Here is a 6,993-nt window from a genome sequence, read left to right as displayed (position 1 = left end):
AGGAGAAAGGCTTTCTTTGCCACAGGCTATTAAGAGCACATTCTTATCTTCCCCATATTGGCCCATTCCAGGCCACTTACAGCTTTGTGATTCACAATAAACATCTTCCAGTGTTTTGTAACACTGGAAACCAAAGGACAGATCCTGATAACAGATAAGAGCAGTGAGACTTCACACTGAAATGGTAAGATGGCATCTATACCAGGTGAGGAGGGAGGTGGTGCTGGAGAGTCAAAAACTCAGTTGCAAATCCAGGCAACTAATGGCAGGCAAATTTGGTATAACTCCTGCTATTTCACTTTGCTAACTTTCTATTTAGGACAAATTTTATGCCGTGTTTTAGCAACTCTCTCCAAAGGCACTGATTGCACAGGGTGGGATGGCATAAAGAAATTATATTTGTATTTATTTGTTGCCTTTGAAATTAGTTTAACACAACTACTTAAACACATTCAATATGAAGAAACAGATCACCCTTTTCTTGTATTATGCACTGTAAATTTTATGCATTTCAGTAAACTTGTACTGAAACATGTATTTAACTTAATTTAGTCTATTGTAAGTATAAAATATATATATAGGTATATAATGCATTTCCTTTGTTTGTCAATATGCCCTGACTTTAGAGGCAAATGCAAGGATTCTTTATCTGCTAAGTGTTCCAGGTCTTCTTTCAGCTTACTGCCAGATAGAAAGTTGGTAATTCCAGAAAAATCACTTCAGAGCTTCACTCAAGATATAAATAAAAATTTTACCTGTCTTGAATGATAAGAAAAGTGACTTTATGACATTCTTCCTGACAGAATCACCAGGACATTACAAAAATGGTTCCAGTAATGACAGTGGAAAGACTACAATATGTTGAAAAGCCAATGTGACACTGTATAAAAAAAAGCCAACGGTAGAAGTACCACATCCATGCTCTCAGGAAACACAGACTCCAAATCATAACACTTGCTTTAAAATTGTTGTATGCCAAAAGTCAAACTTAGATTGAAATTCTTATTAACCATCTCCTTTTTTGCAGGGTGAGTGCAGTCATTTCAGCTTCTCTCCACAAGCAGAGGAGCACAACTTTTTAGAGGGAGGAGAGGGGAATGTCAAAGCTGAATTCCCATGCAATACACTAAGTACAGCTGCTGAAATTGAAGAAGACATAGTCAGATGATATTTTGCAGCAAACTACATGAATTGTAACCAAAATTTTCTGGATAAAAAAAGTTTTTACATTACCTGAGAAGATCTCACTGAAATGTTTAAAATTATACTGAAACTTTACTAAAACAACTGTATTGGAAGAAGACCTTCACTAACCCAAGGCACTGTGTTAGAATACCAAAAGGCTGGAAACATGAGAAAGCAGAAAAGTTTCACATGGTGGTCCAGAGAAGAGTGCAGTGTCATTACCAAGTACATGGCTTAAACTAACACACTGGTTTATAATAAAGCCTAAATAAATATTTAATTAAAATCTAGCTATGGAAGAGTAATTAAAGAATGATTTCAACTTTCTGCATCTAAAAATACTCCCCTTCAGAAAGGCTATATAAAAGCCTTTCTGATGACAAATCCAGGCACTAGCAAGACTCCTCTTATCCATGGTTTAAAAGTGATTATGTTCTGGCAAATCCAACTAGCAGCTCTGTTCAAGTTCAAATGCAGGGCACAGTTTAAGAGCCTGTTGAAAACAAATGGAGAAAAGCCCACTGAAGAAAAAAAGAGCTATTTCTGTCACCAGTGGACTTTAAAACAAATCCTAACTTATAGGGATTTATATTCAAAGTACAGACAAATGGGTACAATTTGATGGCCTTTGGAAGAGGCAGGATTGTGTTGATGAGCTTTCTGCACTTCCCAGGGAGCGATCTTTGGGTGTGCTCAGTACAGCTGCCCTTATCTGTACTCTGCAATAAATTTCTGCTCTCTAAATGTACAAAAGCTGTTTGCAAAGAAGTCTTCTAGAAGAAAATATATCAAATTCCAGCTCAGGCATCTGAGCAGATTTTGACCATTGAAGTACTCAAAATGCAGATTTTAAACGTGACAACAGTGATGCTTTTTGTTTTAACCATATGCTGTAAAAGGTCTGTCAGTGTGTTCAAACGTTCTCTTTATCATGAAAACAGAAAATTACCATATATAATTCCATAAGGGTTTGAAGTAAGCTGGTTCCCTTGCTTGCAGTGCTAAGACCTCATCACAATCGCAATATTCTTTATGTTGCCATTTCAAACTCTGGAAAAAATTTCCATGCTTATTCATCAACCTTGTGAAGGGGTTTGATTAAACAATTAATCTTGGTTTGCCATCTCAGCATATTTTCTTTGTACTAATCATTTAGGATATGAGTTTAAGACAAATGTTGACTCTTCCTGTTTCCTCTCTGCTAGGACATCAATGATGAAAGTTAATCTATTTTATTTTCCATAAGGTTGATTCTCCACCTCCTGGTCAGTACAGTGCCAAATGGGGCCATGTTAAATGACAGTTCATTTCCATAACAAATGGAATGGAAGATATGAAAAGGGCATTGTCAATCCCCCTGAACTCTAAAATATACCTTAAAGGAAGACAAATTCACTGTAGGTGACTAGAATGAGACTGAATCTCTGAGCTGCACAAATGATAAAGGATGTCCTTGAACTATGCAACGAGGCTCTCATCACAGAATTCAGTTACGTGCTTGATTCCTGGTAAGAGTCAACAGAAACTGTTTTCAGTTAATTAACTACTTATGTACACAGACAGCAATTTGAACTTACATGCAAAACAAAATTAACAGGGTGATAACAATCTCAAAATATTTTAAAGCATTTAATATGCAAAACTGCAGGCTTGTATGGTGAGAGAATGACAAATTGGAAAGACTGAGCTTTTCATGCATCTCTATTCTTCTCTAGCTTCACATGCAGTAGCACTGTGAGAGATCACAGAATTATAGAATCATAGAGATCCCTGCTTTCATTGGAGAGTAAGCCCAAATTTCTAAATTCTGAAGAATAGCGTATGTATCTGCTCAGCTTGTAGCATCAGGAAAGAAAGAAGCAACTGTCATTGTAAGTAATAAATGGTCAGTTATATATAACTCATAAAAGTTATATATAAGTTATATATGAGCTCATAAAGTATTCTTTCTGTTCAATGTGATGTGGTTGGTCTGATGTACATATGGGAGTGCCACTTCAAGTATAATTCATCTGGGAAGAGAAAACAATAATCAGAATTGACACCCATTGCCTATGCAGGAAGGCTGGAGGATAATATAACCCACAGAAAACTGAGGAAAAACAGGAGAATTCATTTTTATACAAAAGCTTTTACAAGCAGAGACTTCTGTTTTTCTGGAAATTGTGATGTGGTGAAGTCTCCACCCCTGTTGGTATTTAGAAGACATGTGGATGTGACTCTGAGGAACATGGCTTAGTGATGGAACTCAGTAGGTCAGCTTGATGCTTGGACTTGATGGTCTAAGCATCTTGATCTTGAAGGTCCTTGTCAACATAGGAGATTCTATGACTCTATGACTCTATCAATAGGATGCAAATAAACTGTCTTCCGTGTTCACGATAGACAAGGAGAAGGATGGGATTAAGTTGCTTTGGTATGATACTGATGCTAGCAGCTCTGACCTCGTGGCTGACAAAAGGCTGAAAACTCTCATTTTTCTCTGCCCTCAACATCTCCCAGTCACCATTGCCTCTCATTCCTGTCCTCTCTTTTGTAGGCCCAGGACCAAGCATTGAGAAGATACTGAAGAAAGCCCCTGGTCCAGGTCCCCCACATCCCTGCCAGGGGTTCCTTCCCAAGAAAAGGTGTGGGGCTGCTGACTGAGAGCACTGCACACTATGGAAGGAGCTGTGTGGAAATGAGTAGCTTGGCCTCTCCAACTCCATGTCTAGAGAGCCAGGATTCGCTGGCAGAAGTGCAACCAGTGGTGGGGCCTGCAAGAGGAATGGGGTCTGGATGGATTCATGTCTTACTTCTGCTTGCTGCCTATGCCTCCTTCACCGTGCCCTGGTATCAAGAGGAAAAGCAGGTCAGGCATTCTTAATAAGGTCTGGGCAGGGAGACCATGGCTTTTAAATGCCTTTCCTTTTCAGACTAGATTGGTCTGAAATCATCTCTGCTGTCAATTGCCCCACTCTTTTTGCCAGGAAAACTTCCCTCAGAGCCTTTCCCTCCAACATAGGGAAAGCACTCAAGGGCTGCCCTTTGCTAGAGTGGGCCCTATGGCTCCCGTAGGAAAAGGGGTGGAGACAAAGAGCTTTCTTTCTCCAACGCACCTAGGAATTAAGAAAGCACAGTGTAAGGTGGGCAGAGGATTTGGGACCCTTTGCGAGGAGCAGAGTCTAGACTGATGCTCCCATGCCTGGCATGAATTTCCAGAACTGAAGTCTTAGTGTAACACTGAAACTAGCTTCTGAAATGAAGGATTGTTAAATGCTGGAAGTGTTTGCCTAGGAAGGCATTAAGAACAAGGTTAGACAAGCATCAGTCATACAAGGGTTGGGCTTTATCCGGGAGAAGGAGAACAATCCAAGTAACTTGTAAGGATCCTTTCCGAGCCTACATTCCATTATTTGTTCATAGATTTGAACAGAGTTTATGTAAGCACATTCTTCTGGATATGTGATAGCATGCACTAGAATGCAGCACCTATATCATCTTGTCAGAAATATCACCTTCTGTCTTACTTTTGCACAGTGCCCTACACTGCCTCCCCTCACCAAGCTTTGTGTCATCTGGACTGTGGAGAGACCAAGCATGTTAAGGGGCAGTAACAACCCTTAGTAAAAATAGTGCTAGTTATGTGTTAATGAGAGCAACCACATGAAAGTATTACTATATTATGGATACATAGCATCTACTTTTTGGTTTTGTGCATTTTTTTATGTAACTAATTTAGGAACTCATTAATCTGTACCAACGCATTCTAAGATTTGCATTGGCATTTTTACACCAACCAGACGATCAACCCTGTGGTGTACATGGGCTTAACATTCTTAGCTAGTGAAGACAGCTTGCAGAGTGGAGAGGTTTCTTGTGGGTAGAAACATTCCTTTGAGGAAAAAATGGATTTGAGTAATTTTTTAGAATTTTCAAGAAGATATTAATGTCAATTTTTTAATGGCACACTGAAAAATCAGATTACCTTAATTACCCAAACTTAAGGTGTGGAGAACAACACTGCATTTCAGACACAAGGCTACCTTGAAACAAATTAATTCAGAAGTCTCTGTTTTTTAGGATAGCTTTTAATACTAAGTGACAATGTGACATACATTTTAATATGGCCCCTTAGCAATAACCTGCTCATCACCTTGATACAGCACAGCTTGTGAGTAATGCAGTGCCTCCCAAATGTCAGATATATGATTAGTGTATTTATGTGTATTTACATGCATATGCAGGTGCTAAACCTGAGCCTCAAGTCTGGAAACTATACACGGAAATACTTTAATCCAGCTTAGTATTTTTCTTCGTATGGATCAGTTATTGGCATCATTTACCCTACTCAGCTGTCCTTAGGAACTGCCTTAAGGAATTTTATTAGAAAATAAATAGATGGCCAGCTTGGTTTTCAGGTAAAGCTCTATCTGTTTTTTTGTCAAGGCAAGCTAAAGAGGTCTGTTTATTGTAGGTTAGTTACTACTGCTAAACACATTGAGGTACGGCCAATGCCAGAATGTTACTTAGTGATTTCTTTCTACAACTCCCGATTCATGTAGTTGACTCTGCACATAACATTTGAAATTATCAGAGAGGTACCAGCTGATACACGTCTGGGAGAAAAGCATTCCTGAAACGAAATGACTTTTATATTCCAGAAATTAAACTTCCAGAAATTAAACCTGCAGAAATTTTAGCTGGCTCCTGCAAACTCTTTGCAAAGGAATAAAACTGCTGCATCGGAAAGCAGAACTGAGAAGTACATCAGCCACGCACAAATGGTAGAGCTTAGTGCTTATCGCTGTGAAGCTCTCTTGGACACTGCTCATTGCAAAGCAGAATACAAGCTCTATTGCACATTCAAATTTATATGCTACCAGGTGGATTGTAAATCCACATTACTTCCTCCATACGTCTGTGAGGCATCTTCATCACACCTTCTTGCCTGAGCAAAAGCTCATACATATCAATGGACAACAGTGTCTGCAGTCAGTGCCCTTCAGAAACTGGAAGTCAGGCCATAAAAACGAAGTATGCTCAGTTTTGCCATCATATGGTTAAAAAAAAAAAAAGGTTATTTCTTCTATATTACATTAATGTTTTGAACTTTTGTCTCCATTCCTGTTTTCATGTTTTTCTCCATGAGTTCATGGTATAAAAATAAATGTGGGTAACACGAAGGGTTACACACACCTCTTGGTACTATCTGGTACAGTACATGCCCACCATACAACAAGGTACCCAAGAAACATCACAGTCTTGTCTAGCTTTATTATTTTTACCAATAATATGAGGTGAGAACCTTGCTTAATCACATGACTTGGCAATCTAAAGTCCCACTACAGAGCAGGACAAGAAGTGTCTGAACAGAAAATGTACCGCTTGAAGCTAAAACTCATTACTGTGGACTACTAAGCCTCAAAATAGCAATCAATTTTACAATCAAAATTCAGTTTGTAAGTGAATTTCAAGGCACTGATTCTATAATAGGAAATCTTAACGAGTACAAATAAATTTTTATAAACATTACTTTTAGTCATATATTTTCCCAAAGGAAGAAATTGCAAACGTAGCTAAAATTTTTATCTTCATCTTGAAATAAAAATCTTGGATTAGTTCAAAACTGAGTTGTTCACCATTAACTATTTTTACTGCTTCTTTTATATCCTAAATATAAACCTTTATTGAAAAAAAAACAAACAAACCCAAACCTCATTTCACTGCTACGTAAAACAGAACAGTCCAGTTCTCAACAATATTCTGTTAAAATAAATATGTTTTATGAATTAAATTAGCCTAAATATAATATCTAGGCAGAAAAAT

The sequence above is a fragment of the Tetrao urogallus genome (assembly GCF_951394365.1).
Source record: "Tetrao urogallus genome assembly, chromosome: 1".
Taxonomy (NCBI): Eukaryota; Metazoa; Chordata; class Aves; order Galliformes; family Phasianidae; genus Tetrao; species Tetrao urogallus.
The sequence above is the reverse complement of the archived record's forward strand: the minus strand, read 5'-3'. Positions refer to the sequence as shown.